The sequence below is a fragment of the Phragmites australis genome, chromosome 2, assembly GCF_958298935.1.
Source record: "Phragmites australis chromosome 2, lpPhrAust1.1, whole genome shotgun sequence".
Taxonomy (NCBI): Eukaryota; Viridiplantae; Streptophyta; class Magnoliopsida; order Poales; family Poaceae; genus Phragmites; species Phragmites australis.
In genome coordinates this window covers 24,298,678-24,314,868 of record NC_084922.1, presented here as the reverse complement: position 1 = coordinate 24,314,868, position 16,191 = coordinate 24,298,678, and positions in this window count along the sequence as shown.

Genomic DNA, 16,191 nt, shown 5'->3' with positions numbered 1-16,191 from the left:
ACCGTGAAGAAGGCTTTGAACATCGAATTCTGCTGATGGCCTACCCGCCCTTCAAATATCCCCTCCCCCAAGATACATCTAACAGAATCCCATACTCCTTCTATGGAAGGGTAGCAACAACCTCAACGCTAGTAACATCTAGTTCCTGACTGGTAGCCACTGATGCCAGGGGGCTCGCCATGCTTTTTTCCATCTCCTTCAGAGGAGGGAGGGGTTGGAGGTTAGGGAAGTCATGGCTTGGGTAGTATCAGCAATATTTCAACTAGCCTGCGGGAGAGACAAATTCAAACCATGCATTCCATCAAGTATAAAAAATAACTTTCAGCATACCTGAGTCATTTCCTGGTTGTCGAAGGCTTCACCAGGAATAGAAGGGGCTAGTCTCTTGCTTCCTGATGCTAGCTAGGTAAAGGGAACACCGCTGATGAACTCACAGGGATTGTTGCCTTCCTGTGCTGTTTGGCTGAAGGCTAAAACATACCTGATAGATTAAAGAATAGGCTTGGTTGTAAAAGATCAGGGTAAATGCTCAACTTACTAAGGTCAAGGCCGTAGTCTGGATTGGCACTGGGTTGATGGGAGCAGAAAGGGCAGGAGCAGTCGATGCTGGTGGCCTAACATTACCCACCACCAAATCTACTCATGTGAAGTCGTCATCCTCCAATACCATGCTGCTATCGAAGGATGTGATTTGTAGTGTACCGATCCCACTCTCAATCAGACCCCGGCTCCCCATGATAAGAACATCTTTCGAGTCTACAACCGGGGCTCCCACGTTCTTGGCCTCTAGATTAGGACCTTTGAGTCTAGGAAGCTGCTAAAGGTGGCAAATTCTTTCACTATAAGTGCGACTACTCAGAAAGAAAACTAGGAATCAAGAAGGGTTTTGTGGTACTTACCGACATGATAGGAGTCACGACGTTCTAGTGGCTAAAAGAATGGATGGCTTAAAAAAGAACCCTAACCTTTTTGCCAGCAGTCTCCAGTGAATACACTGTGAGAAGAAATGATAGATAGTGAGGATAGATCTAATGATCCCCTAAAATATGGCTACTTGGGATTGGAAAGTAGCTCTCTCACCTTCTTAGGACAGATCCAATCCAGCTGGATATTGCCAAGCCCCAGTAATCCTTGATTTCAGAGGACTAAGGAACACTTGATGAAGTCCCTGGCAATGTCATACGCCATTAGGTTCCTCTCCTTTAGGAGCAGGATCTCCTCAATAAGTTTTCGACGAAAAGTGGATATCACTGGCTCCTCTATCCAAGCGGCGATAGGCCTCGGTAAGAAGTCCCTTCAGCCTAGGTTGGCAGTAGAACCACTTCTTGTGCCAACTCAATCAAGAGGACTTGGCGGCAAAGTTGATGTACTCCACTGACTTGCCTTCTCAGAGCCGGAATCCAGTGCCATAGGCGACCTTGTTTTGGAGCCTCTTCATTACATAGAAGTACTAGAAGAGGTCGAGGGATTGACGGAAGCCAAGAAAGGCCTCGCTCATATGCACAAAGACGATTAGCATGATGATGGAGTTAGGATTCAGGTGGATGAGTTCTAGGCCATAGAAAGCCATCACCTCGAGAAAAAAGCTATAGGTGTCCGGGCTCGGGATCGTCTACCCCACCGCCGATGTGCAAGGGATCAGAACCCGGGAAGGAATCAACTCCTCGCTCTCAGCTTTCTCCAAGGCCTCCTCCATGATCTCAGATTCCTGCCATTATGGGATTTCACTCGCCATATCATTGGCGAAGGATCTCTCTTTCTTGATCTTCTTCTTGCCTATGGTGGCGAAGAGATTGGGGGAAGAGGGTTTTTTTTGGGGGGGAGGGGGGTTGGAGCAAGGGTGCAAGGAGAACGAAGAGTGTGATGGAAGAATTGACGTTGAAGCGGGTCTCTTGTTGCCTTTATGAGCGCAGGGGCTCCCAGAAATGGCAGTTCAACTGATGACCTGACATGACTCGATTCTACGATCTCCCTCTTTATCATCACATCGCATTTAATGCCAGTCGCACGCGGGGCAGTTGGCGCCATACACCGAGGAGTTCGGCTCCTATTGTTGCTACCATAATCATGACACTATGGCCAAAAAAAAGATTCTCACCAGTATCCGAAATCTCCGTTGTGGCGTTTCAATTTTTAAAATTCACCAGTGACAACCTTTTTCCCTTCCAAAGGGTAAAGCTAACAGAAAACCTATTCAAATGGAACACCTTTTTGACTACTCTCTTGGAGACTCGGAGGCATTCAGAATCTTGAGTAGAAGATAAGAAAACCTGGTTAGAAGCTTCACCCTAATCGGGGACTCGAGTTTTACTCAACAACATGGTTGGACAGAAAGCTTATTTTTGCTAGCCACATACTTGATATGTCGAAGCCTCATTTCACGTATTGATAGGGGACTTGACGATGAATAATGGATAGTTACCATATCCGAGTATCCTAGGGTTTCTCATAATTCTCGAGGCATATCTTTATCTCTGAGAAGGGGATCCCTGGATGAAACAAAATCACCCATAGACACCCAAGGCATCCTGTAATCGGGAAGATTTATCTCCAAGAATAGAAAGGAAGAGTCTAGAGGATGTACAACACCCCCATATATATATGGGGCCAAGTCATTAGAGTGCATTACAAGTGAGACAAGCCAGCAGAAGCAAAGGAGGAAGTTGCCGACTAGGATTAGATCCATCTAGGATAGCTACAACCCCTTGTAACAGGCTCAAATCAATAGAAGACAAACATAATGTATGGTTATTATCATTAAAGAGGCCCAAACCTATCTAAAAACACATGTGTGTTCCCCTTGTGATTCGTCTACTCAAAGCATCCCCTATTCTTTAACAAGTTCATTAGATCGGTGGTTCACCAATCATCGATAGAAGTACCAGAAGAGGTCGAGGGATGGTTGGAAACCTAGAAATGCCTTGCATAGATGTACGGAGATGCTCAGCATGATGGTGGAGCTGGGATTGCGGTGAATGAGTTACAAGCCATATAAAGCAAGCACATTGAGTACGAAGCTGGAAGCAGGGAAGCCAAAGCCACAACGGAAGAAGTCAAGGAAGACCACCATGATGTAGGTGTCTGGGCTCGGGATCGTCTGCTCTGCCACTGGCGTGCAGGGGATGAGAACCCAAGGTGGAATTACCTCATCACTCTCGGCCTTCCCTAGAACCTCCTTCGTGGTCTTGGATTCTTTCCACTCCAGGATTGTGCTCGCCATCTCGTCAGTGGAGGAGCTCTCTTTTCGATCTTCTTCTTGCCCATGGCGGTGGAGAGATTGAGAGAAGAGGGGTTTTGGGATTTTTTTGGAGGCAACAACTCAAGGAGAATGATGATTGTGATAGAAAATAATCGATGACAGAAGAATGATCATTGAGGTGGGCTCTCCCTTTGCATTTATGTAGAGCGAAGGCTCTTAGAAATGGCATTTTGGATGACGACATGACATGACTTGAGGCCATGATGTACCAATTTATTGTTGAAAGTGCCTAGAGGGGGGGGGGTGAATAGGCTTTTCTGAAAATTAAAACTAAAAACAGCGGATTAAAACTGCCGGATATTCCGGTGAAGTCCGGATACTCCGGTATGGTCCGGAGTATCCGGTCTAGTCCGGAGTCTCCGGCCTAACAGGAATTTTCAGAATAAAAGTGAACTAAAGATAACAGCTAGAGTCTAAGAATTACACTAGGTCTACTAGATATCACAAAGCAAGAATAACACTTAATACTAGCAAGATTGTCACTAAAGCAATTTAAATGACAAGTTACCAAATTCACACGATAAAGTAAATTTCGCAAATAAGAACATGTGAATTTATCCCGGAGTTCGGCCACCTCACAAAGAAGTGCCTACGTCTCCGTTGAGGAGCTCACAAAGAGCCGGGTCTTCTCCAACCCTATCCTCTTCTAGCGACCACCAAGATCAAGCTAGAAATTCTTACTCAATATGAAGATGCTTACAAACTTCCCGAGGCACACCACAAGTTTTGGGTGCTCTTCAGGCGACTCCTTTCCTTCTAGAATCCCAAAGCTTCAAGAGAGATGATTGCAGTAGATGCTCGATGAAGAACTCAATGCTCAAGTGGCTTGAACCCTCTCCAAACACACACTCTCAAATTCTTGTAAACTTTGCTCTAGAGGTGATCGGAGGGGCTTTGAATGCTCTTAAAGTGCTCAAGAGGTCTCAAGTTTACCAGCCACAGCAAGCTCTAAATGCTATGGAGAGAGGGGGCATTTATAGCACTCTCTCACAGACTAGCCGTTACTGTTTTTGTCAGAGCTTACCGGAGTATCCGGTGTACATCAGAGTCTCCAGTCCTAAATCCAAAAACGGCGTCAGAACGGTCACCGAACGTGTCAGAACTAGCCGTTACAGTTCTGTTTAATTATCGGAGTCTCCGGTGAACATCGGAGTCTCCGATCCTGACAGACTTTCCAAAGAAAAACTAAGTTCGGAGACTAGCCGGACCCTCTGGCATCTCCAGGTACCGGAGTATCCGGTGAACACCGGAGACTCCGGTCTTTCTTTTTCTTTTATCAAAAAGATTAAATGCTAACCGAAGGTCTCTGCCGGAGTCTACCTCGGAGACTCCGGCTGAACACTGAACATTTTACCGGAGTATCCGGTGCACACCGGAGACTCCAGTCTTTTTTCCAAAAAGAATAAACCGTAACCGAGACTCTCTGCCGGAGGCTACCTCGGAGACTCCGGCCGAACACTGAGTACCGGAGTATCCGGTGAACACCGGAGACTCTGGACTCAGTGAAGATTTTCAGAAAGAATTTTGTGTCCGTGAGTGAATGTGTCTCTCAACTGGGTGGTTTTAAAGGATCTCTTGAGCATTGAGACACTAACCAAGCAATCAAATCCATCCTTCTAAAAATATGTCTATCCTAGACTCAATTTCAAAAAATAAAACGAATGTAAACCCTATCTAGTACCCTTCGTTGATTCTTCATTTGTTTCGGCGGCATCAAACATCATTTATCTTCACAACTAATGCTTAAACCTGTTCAACACTCGAAAAGCATGTTAGTTCTTTAATCGTTTTGTCATCAATAAGCCAAAACCCACTTAGGGGGCCTAGATGCACTTTCAATTGTCACATCACATTTAATGCCTAGCGCATGCGGAGCAGTTGGCGCCATACCTCGATGAGTTCGGCTCCTCGCATTGCTACCGTAATCCTGATACACTGACGGGAAAGAATTCTCACCACTACCCAAAATCTACATTGCTTTGTTTCAACTTTTGAAATGAACCAGTGATAAACTTTTAACCTTCCAAAAGATGAAGCAAACAAAAAACTTACACGGATGGAATACCTTTTCAAAGACTCTCTTGGGGACGCAAAGGCCTTTGTAATCCCATATAGAAGATTAGTAAACCCTGTTAGATGCTTCATCCTAATCAAAAACCCGAGTCCTACTTGATGATGTAGTTGGACAAAAAGCTTATATTTGCTGGCCATATACTTGACCCATAGAAGACTCTCTTAGGAACTGAGAGACATTTGGAATCCCGAGTAGAAGATCAGAAAACCCAGTTAGATACTTCATCCTAATTGAGAACCCGAGTCCTACTCGATGATGTGGTCGGACAAAAGGTTTATCTTTGCTAGCTATATACTTGACCCATCGAAGTCTCAATTCACATACTGATAGGGGTCTTGATGATGAATAATAGGTAGTTACTATATTCGGGCACTCTAAGGTTTCCTGTAATTCACGGGGCATATCTATATGTTCAGGAATGGGATCCCTGGATGAAAGTAAACTACCTGTAGGTATCTAAGACATCCTATAACTAGGAAGGTTTATCTCCAAAAATAAGAAGGATGACTCCAGATGACGTACGATACCCCCATATAGATGCAGAGCTAGGGGACCCTGGAGAGGACAAACCAATAGAAGTCAAAGAAATCGCTCAAATTTTTCGACAATCCAGAAGACACCCGAAGCCGAGCAAGAAAGTTATCAACTAGGTTTAGGTCCATCTAGGCTAGCCACATATCCCCTTTAACATACTCAGATTAATACAAAGACAAACATGACTTATGTTTATTATCCTCAGGGAGGCCTGGACCTATATCAAACCCCCGTGTGTTCTCCTGCAATTCGTCTACTCAAAGCATCCCCTATTTCGTTAACAAGTTTGTTAGATCGGTGGTTCACAAATCGTCGATATAGCATTTCTTGTAATTCTCGATGCATATCTCTATCTGTAGGAAGGGGATCCCTGGATGCAAGGAAACTACCTGTAGGTACCCATTGCATTGCATAAATGAGAAGGTTTATCTCCAAGAATGGGAAGGAGGACTCTAGAGAACGTACGACATCCCTATATATGGAGCCAGGTGCCCTACGGAGGGAAGAGAGGACAAGTCGAACCAGAGCCAATAGAAGTTGAAGAAGTCACTCAAACCTTTCAACAAACCAGAAGACACCCGAAACTGAGCAATGAAGTCACTGAATAGGTTTAGATACATCTAGCCCCTTTGTAATTGGCTTAGATCAATATCAGACAAACAAGACGTAGGGCTATTATCCTCAAGGAAGTCCGAACCTGTATTAAAACTCCTGTATGTCCTCCCGCAATTCATCTACTCAACATATCTCATATTCTTCAACAATTTTTTTAGGTTGGCGGTTCACAAATCATTGACAATATCATTATAGTCAATCCATTCTCTTTTTGAGAAGCCTTTTGCTATGAGCCTTGCTTTGAACCTTTTTATGTTCCCCTTAGAGTCATGTTTGGTTTTGTAGACCCATTTACATTATACTATTTTGGCTCCATCAGGGATTTTTACTAGATCCCACACATCATTATTATTCATAGACTTTAATTCATCCTTCATGGCATTAAGCTGCTTGGGCGAATGCTCATTCATCATGGCCTTTTTATACAAGTTGAGATCTTCTGCCTTCCTTATATTATTAACATCTTCATTCATGTAGACAACATAATCATTCTAGATGACAGGTCTCCTATCAAGCTGTGATCTCCTGGTCGGTTCAATAGGCACTGCAAGCCAAGGATTGGGTACTGTAGGGACTACTAAGACTCATCGTTAGGTATTTCAGAGACATCAACAGGGGGTGCATTGACATTATTTTCTACTGAAGGTCAACCACATGGGGCATAGGGACGTAGGGCTCTTGGATCAACAGTGCATGAATATAAATCCACTTCCCTCGAATTCATTTTCCCTAGGCTCTAGATCCCCATTCTCAAGAAACACGGTGTGTCATATTTCTATGAATTTAGTGATCCTATCTGGATAGTAAAAGTGATACCCCTTTAATCTTTCGGGATACCTAATAAAGTGATAACTAACTATCTTAGGATCTAATTTTCTAATATGTGGATTAAATACTTTAGCTTCAACAAGATAGCCCCACATGCGTAAATACTTCGAAGTGGGCATTCTCTCAATCCATAATTCGTAAGGTGTTTTTGGGATTGATTTACTAGGAACTCAATTAAGAATGTGCATGACTGTCTTTAGTGCGTCCATCCATATTCCAACTAGTAAACTAGAATAGCTGAGCATACTCTGTACCATGTTCATAAGTGTGCGTTGCGTCACTCAGCTACCCCCATTCTACTGAGTCTCACCAATTGTAGAATATTTGGTTACTATATCATTTTCTTGAAGGAATCTAGCAAATGGACCAGGGATTTGCCTGTATGGGGGCATGTCTCTCATAATACTTTTCCCCTTGATCCGATCTCACTACTTTAATCCTTAGGTTGTGCTGATTTTCTACCTCAATCTAATATCTTGAATTTATCGAGAGACTCATATCAATACTTAATGGGGCAGATGTAGCCGTAACGGGAGAAGCCATTGGTGAAGGTAATAAAAAAAAATCAAATCCATCCAGCGATGTCACAGGAAAAGGACCACAAATATTTGTATGAATTGATTCTAATAGTCATGTGCTCTGAGTGGCCCATTTCTTTATTTCCTTAACGCATTTTCCTTCAAAGCAATCTATGCACTGGTTAGAGTCAGAGAAGTCTAAGGGTTGGAGAATCTCTTCCTTAATGAGATACTCCATTCTCCCCCTCGAAATGTGGCCCAAACAAAAATGCCACAGTTTCAAAGAAGTCTCACTATTTGTACTTCTCTTTCTCTTGTTACTTACATCACAAACATTCAAAGATACAAAGGATTCATTCAGAGGAAACATAGAAAGTTTGTCTTGTCAAATGGAAAGACTAATAATGTCTGGATTGAACTTAATAACACACTTATTGTATCCAAAATTACAATAAAAACCATCATCATCCAACATGGAAACTAAAATGATATTCCTCCTTATAGAAAGAATATAAACTACATTATTCAGCATAAGGGTGAATCCACTTTCAAGAACTAAGGGAAGGTATACGATAGCTTCAACTTTAGCTTCCTTCTCGTTGGCCACTCTAAGACTTCGCTCCCCTTTTCTTACTATTATCATGGTCGGAATCCCTATAAGGAGTTCGTAATGTGCACAGTGGCATGAGTAAATCCACTAGCTATTAAAGGAAAAATTACCATAAAGAGATTCATCAATGAACATTATTAAACCATTACCCTTTCTTGTGAGCCACTTTAGAAAACCAGTGCAATCTCTCTAGCAGTGTCCCTTCTTGTGGCAGAAGTGGATTTCATCATCCTCAGGTTCTTGAGTGACAGGAGTAGAAGGAGTAGGTGCCTTGGGCCCCCTCTACACTACCCTGTCGAGTTTAGAGAAGAAATGCAACTTCTTCTTAGACTTAAAATCCTCTTGCAATTTCGTTTTATAGGGGCTGCTAACATGATGCACAAAATCCTTCTTTTTAGCCCTCAACCTCTCCTCCTCTTGGACACACATCGCGATCAAGTAGCTTATGGTCCACTTCTCCTTTTGAGTATTATAGTTGATTTTAAAAGGAGTGAACTCAGAAAGGAGAGATATCATAATAAAATTGACAAGAAAACCCTCATAGATCTCCATGTCCATACCCTTGAGATTACCAACCATGCTAGTCATCAACATAATGTGCTCTCTTATGCTACCAGACACATCATACTTAGTTCTTAAAAGTCTCTAAATTGGCACACTGGTATAAACCTTGAAGGTTTCTTTGAATTGCTCCTCCACAGACGCCAAGTACATCTTAGCTATATCGGAGTCAGGGATTGCTCCCCTTATCCCAACTAAGATAGAGTTCTTCATATTCATTCGAGACAAACGGTTCAACCACTCCCACTTCACAACAATTGCATCATAATTTCTTAAGTTCATCATAATTCTTCACGCTAATAGTGGAAGCAGTGGTAGTGTCAACCCTAACTGTATAATCAAAATCCATAGCGCCAAGGACTATTGTTACTTTTGCTTTACAAGAAGGAAAATTATTCCCGTGAGTGGCTCTATGTCATCAATTCTAGCGGCAACAGTAGAAGTGTTAAGAGATGAAGGAAAAAAATTAGGCCAGATTAGAAATTTATCATGAAGAAAAATTTGCATAAAAATAACCCTACGTTGATCTGATTAAAATCATGCAAAAATTAAACTCCAATCCATAAAATCAATGGGCAGAAAATGGAAAAGAATTCTAATAACACATAAATGGTGCGTAATTATAGTCAACGTTGGTCAGAAAATAATGATGAACCTACATAAAAATGATCATAAATTCTCCAAAAAAATCTTCCCATTGGTTCCAATTTGTCTAGAGAATAAATTATGATTTTAGCGTATTAATCATAATTTATTTTGGGCAAAAACAATAGAAAAATCCTAGTGCAAAAAGAAAAAACCATTAAAAGTGAATGGAAATTCGTTTAAAAGAAAAAATCCCAAAATCCAGCCTTTTGGCCCAAAAATGTGCGCCGGCCCACTCCATTTTCCCGCGTGTGCCTGCATGCGTGTCAGCCCGGCTAGAAGCGCAGCCCGTCTACGTGGACCAGTAGCACGAGTCTAGACCAATAGGGTGACACCGGCCTCTAGATGAATATCGACCGCCCGATCGACATTGACGGCCCTATGTTCTTCTCGCTAGAACAAAAAGCGTCAAAAGCCAGCCTTGAACCCTAAACCTAATCCCCGCCTCACTCCGCTCCTCTAAAAATGCGACAACACGAGAGAGAGACGATAGTCGTGGCTACGCGTGAGAGAGCTCTAGCGAGGAGATCTCCCCGGAGTAAGAGAGAAAAGGGAGAGTGAGATAAGCGAAGGTGACTTGGCGCCATCATGGGTCAGCTCACCGGAGCATGCATTTGACTGCGGTTGTGCGAGGCTCTATCGAACAGGTCTTTGTGGTCTTGTGAGGGCGGCGTGAGCACGCGGCGAAGAGAATATGTGCTCTGGTGGACCGTGATGCATGCAAGGAGGCGGCCTCCTCACGATGAGGTCTGAACTGGATAATCTGCACGTGCGACCGAGGAGAGAAGCGGGGTTCCCGTTGTAGAAGAGAAACAAAAAGACTCCGATGGGCATAACGGCGACGAGAAGCGCAAAAGCTGTAAGTCCTTCCCCCCTTTCTTGCTTATTCTAGGGTTCTAATTTGGGGTTTAGGCTTTCGGGAATTGGGGATTTACTTTAGGGTTAATGATTCTCCCAATTCATCTCCTTCTAAATTCTACCTAAGCTCCAGTCGTCATGCCCGAGTCCGAATGAACCCGATACAAGCTCAATTTTGTCTCATCCCGAGATCTAAACCCCAAAAAAGGGCCTAATTGACCGAACCTGAGCCTCATGAATACACAAAAAACGCATACATGTGCAAAAAAAAGTCTAATATGAGCCTAAATTACCATAATTCATGAACAATAGTGCGTGAATTCCATCAATCCGAAGCAAAATTGCATCAATTAGGGTTGAAATTGGGTTGGATCATACTCATAGGTGACAAAGACATAAGCATATGTACATAAACATGGCATAATCACATTGATCGGAGCCTAATTGATCTAAACCCAAGGCTAAAACATGAGGCTAAGCATTAATTAATCCATAATTGGAATCAAGGCTAGGGCTAAGAGGCTCTGATACAAAATGTTAACTGGATTTGCATTTAATTGATGTAATTCAATAACCCTAACAAATGATCACCTAGAGCAGAAGCATGAACACATACCAAATCCTTGTGCATCCATTAGGTGTGATTGGTGCCTCAGGGTAGATCAAGTTGTTGACGTTCATGTTGGTGGAGATGTCGCAGTGAAGACCATTGGTGTAGATGAGTTGATGTAGTGCCGACGTGACACAGTGTGATGGCGATGCTATAGCGTGGATAATGGCGATGGTCTTCTCTCCACTCCAGTGCACATATGATTGGTCTAGGGTTTAGGTGTGTAGGGGCATGCATTACCTACGTGAGATCGATAGCCACGTGCCCCGACGTTCCCTCCTTTATTGTGGCCTTGTGCGGAATGGGACCACAACAAATTAGTGTTGGTTGCGCCTCCGATCATGGCACGAAGTGGGGACATACTCCCCCTCATCTCTCGGTCACGTTCGGTTAGGATACTATAGGATAGAGCCGAGATCAATTCCAGCAAGTACCGGTCCACAGGAGGGGGCGCCGGGTTGGAGGAGGGGGTGCCGGTCTGCAGGACGGGGCACCAGACAGCAGGCGGCGATGCTAGGTTGAAGGAGGGGGCACCGGGTCGGAGGTCAGCCGGACAGGTGGACAGAGGAGGGAGGAGGCCACCTATGTCGCCACTAATGCGTGCGAGGTTGTGAGATTTGCGACTGGAGGGGTGTAGGTAAGAAACTGTGAGTGCAATCAAGCATGCAAGTCACGCGAGGGATGGAGCGTGAATGGGATGGCTCGGTCCGACTGTTTTTACCGATTCCACTCATCAACATCTTAGAGATATCTTATCCACAGGTGGCCACCCTATCCACCCATCCATCCAACTAAACATGTTCAAAATCTGGACGTCCATCTCTTATCCATGCCCATCCCTTAAACCAAATACATCCCTAGACACTGAAATCCCTTCTGTTGTTCACACTATTTGATCCTATAGATCGGTACCAGAATACCAAACCTTTCTGCATAGGTTCATTTGTGGCTGTTGCATTTTGATAGATGGGATGACTGTCACATAACATTGTCTTGTTTCTTTATAGAAGACAAGAACCGTAACATGGGAACGAAATGTACATCTGGGTCCAACCAAACAATATGTGCATGGGAATGAGCTTGCCTTTCAGAAGATGGGCCGCTAGATAATGTTGCACTTTTATTTGGGCTATCTACTCGTTCACTAATCTGGTGCACGTAAGATCTCTTTACATCTAATATCGCAACAATTTTGAAGCTTCGCCATTTGTTTGTGGAGTGACACGACACACGACTAGCTTTACGAACTGTTTTGTGTTTGCCGCTCCTTTTGCCTGCTTGTCTCAAACGAAGACGACAATGCTTAATCATTCGATAAGCGCCGCACGTTTCATTAGCTTGCACCATTTGATGTTTACTTTTCTTCTGATAATTTTCGGAGGGAACAGTTTGTCGGCTACTTTGAGGGTACAAGGGAAGAATGTCCAGCTTCAATTTAATTTTCATAGGCTCAGTTTGTGTAGCTTTAGCCATTGATACCGAAATAATTTAGTGAGATGTCCAGTACAAAATTTTCTACGAATTTATCAATACAAAAAGTATCATAGATAACTCCAAACTAGAACCATCTGAGGTATTATCGGAACAATCCCAAGTTGGCATGACATTTTAGTACATACGGTATGTACTATTAATACAAATAATTCCTATTTAGAACCGTCTGTGCTAAAACCAACAATGCAACATTCCATTCCTAGAGTATGCGCATCACTTGGAAGGACAAGAGTAGACAACCTACACCAACTAGAAGGATGTGCCCTAGTGTGAAAAAAACTTCCTATGAAAAACAATTAAATGCTTACTCGACATCTCTAAAGAATCATTGGAGGCCATGGAAAGACCGATATTAGCCAAGATGGAAAGACGTGATAGATCTTGAAGAGCGAGATATACAATATATATGTAAAACACGATCTGATCGACGACCCCAATGCTTATGGGTACTTAACAAATCAATGGACATAGTTTATGTAGAGACACCAATATGAGAAATTTCAGCAGCAGAGTTCGGCTAACAGTACGAGCTAGACACGCAACATGCACCCCCATAGGCTCGGTACCGGTGGCTATGCATGCAAAGAGTTATACTAGGACAGGGAGGACATATACTTTTCTTCTACAGATATATAATTTTCCTACAAATACGCTCAACATTGATGCGATCACGAGTGTTCAAAAGACTCATCATCCATTTTATACTTGGCAAGATCTTAAAGGAGATCGGCCAATTTTATGATCACAACAACTTTGTGGTAGGTTTGTAATTTTAACTGTGTAGTTCTTATATATGGTCTCTTAAATGTAAATATTTGTTTTTAAAAGGCTGCTATAAATCATTTCTCCATTTTTACTTAGTCTGGTTATCTCATATGTTATTAGTTTGATTATCTTATACAATCTTCAGCGAGTAGCAGTAAATCTATTTTTACTTCCATGCTTGCATGTATGGTTGTAACTGAGTAAACTGAGTGGACTTCATATGTTTGATCTTATATGATCTTTATATGTTTGATCTATTTTGGAGTGACATGCCATTGGTTGTATGTGAATGCGATAGATGGAAAGACTTTCTGACATTGATCTTTGTATGAATTTGTATGTGCTGCATTGTTGGATTGTTGTATGTGAATGTGATGTTTGATATGTGTATGACTTTTGTATGTACTGGATTGCTTGATGAATGAAGATATTTGATATGTTATTTAATTTGTATATGTTGTGTAAATTCAGTATATATAAATGATTAGTACATACTATTCTAGGAATAAAGTCATATATACTAATCAAATAGTCTAGTTAGGAGCTGTCTGTATAAATTATTTTTATATAGACGATTCAAGAATTGTCTGTACAAATTTGATTTATATAGACTATTTGGTACAGATAGCTCTAAAAAGTGTCCCGTACAGGATTTCTAAATCCTATGTATGAAGGATTCTGTAGCAGTAAGTTTTGTGCTTGCATGTCTTTTTTTTAAAAAAAAAAACTCTCAAATTCCAAACATGACAACTGCGAGGCCCTACGAATTATATACTTAGATGAACCCACGAGTATGTAACTAGTACGTAGCTGCTAGCTGTTATCCTGTTATAATGTGTACTCTTGTATCTGTCAGCTCGCTGCACAAGATGAGTTGCCTGGCCTGCATGTAGTCTTTCGAAACCTGCAACTAATGAACTAATAATATTTGCTTCTCAATACGCGCCAATATGCTTGCTCCGAAAGCTTCTATTCCTCGAAAAGATTGTTAACTAAACAAGTAGTAGAATGCCCAGCATAGTCCCTGGTCGGCTATACGCAAACGATAAAGGCCTGCCATGTCAGTGGCGAACAGCCTCCCTGCAGGGGTAGAAACCAACCCAATATATTACTCTCTCCGGTAAAAAAAAAATATTTTGATATTTTGAACATGTTACGCTCTTTCATTTATATTTTTATTATTATTTTCAACTAAAATGTATTGATAAAATTCAATAAGTTTATGAGATTATAAAAATATATTTTTTAAGACAAATTCATATATTTAATTTTTACGTAATATTTAAAAATTATTGATGGTCAATATTTCAAAAGTCGGATGATATCCATGTTGACGGCGTAACGAGACTGATCTTTGTAACTGCCATTCTACCGGTCTAAGCTAGCTGTTTTGTTATTTTTAGGTTGAAACTGTTTTTTTATTGTATTTTACTTTAGTTGAAGATGTTAATATGATTGTTGATCTGTTTGTCAGATGGTTCTTACCCACACTAGCTCCCTATGTTATTATGAATGTGCAGTTGCAAGTCTCACAACTTCTTAAGTGAAAAACCACGCATGCATTTTCTATTAGTCAAAGCCACAGCGCATGCATTTTCTATTAGTCAAAGCCACAGCCTCTAACCTTATGCGAAGTTTACTTAACATCTCACATGTCATTGATTGCTGATCATTATATAAAAATAATCTATATAAAAGATATGCTCTAAACAAGTAAGATACTATTAGTACAGATGGTTTCAAACTTGCACTACTACAAAATATGTCATAAATAGTGGCTTATCAGTGCCGGTTGTGTAAAAATCGTCATTGAAAATATATCATTGCGGCTCTAAACCAGTCCGTGCCCGAATAGTGATCGAGGCTGATTCGTGTTACAAATTATAGCCCTGATTTTAGCGGACCGGTTCGTGAGTATTAGTGCCAGACAAATTATAGTTCTAAGTATCAGTGACAGTTCGTGAAACTAAGTATCAGTGTCGGTTCAAATTATAAACCAGCACTAATATCAGCAGACCCGAAATTTTAATAAACTCTGATTTTAGCTCGTGGCTTAGGTTTGGCTCCTGTCTCTTTCTCTGTCCCTTATCTCTTCACGCTCACACACACCATCTCTCTCTCCCCCCCCCCCCTATCCCTACATGCCCGCATTCACTGGCCTCCTCCTCCCAGCCTCGCTCACCGGCCCCTCTCTCTCTCCCTCACCAGCCTCCCTCATCAGCCTTTCTCTCCCCACAGCCTCACCGGCCTCCTCCCAGCCTCCCCCACCAACAAACTTCGACCCTTCTGAGATCCACGGCGAGATCCGATCATGAATCTCACTAGGGTCGGAGATCCACCCTGGCCGCGACCAAGACAGGCTCCTCGGAGCTGGCCCGGACTACTACCACGCTTGCCAGCTCACCGCTACAACGGAAGGCGAGGCACGGTAGGAAGGATCCCTACCGTGGGCCCTCCTCCCGCACGGCGATGGAGATGCCCTCCTCCAGCACGGTGAGGGCAGTTGCCTAGTCCACCTCCTCGATGTAGTCTGTCACCGCCTTGGGCAGCAGTGGCAAGAGGTATGTAGGCCGGTGCACCAGCACTAGGACCACGAGGAGGCAGGTTTGAGGGCGCGGAGCACGGCGGGGAGCGGTGACCCTTGGAGCGAACGAGTCTGAGGGTGGCGGGTCCGAGGGCGGAAACTCCAAGGGCGACAGGTCCGAGAGCGTGGCGGGGTCAAGGACAGCGACTCCAAGGGTGGATCATGGTCAACGTCAAGAAGGACGGTGGCAGCGGTATTCGTGTTGTGTGTTGTGTGATGTGTTCCTTCATCCCGCC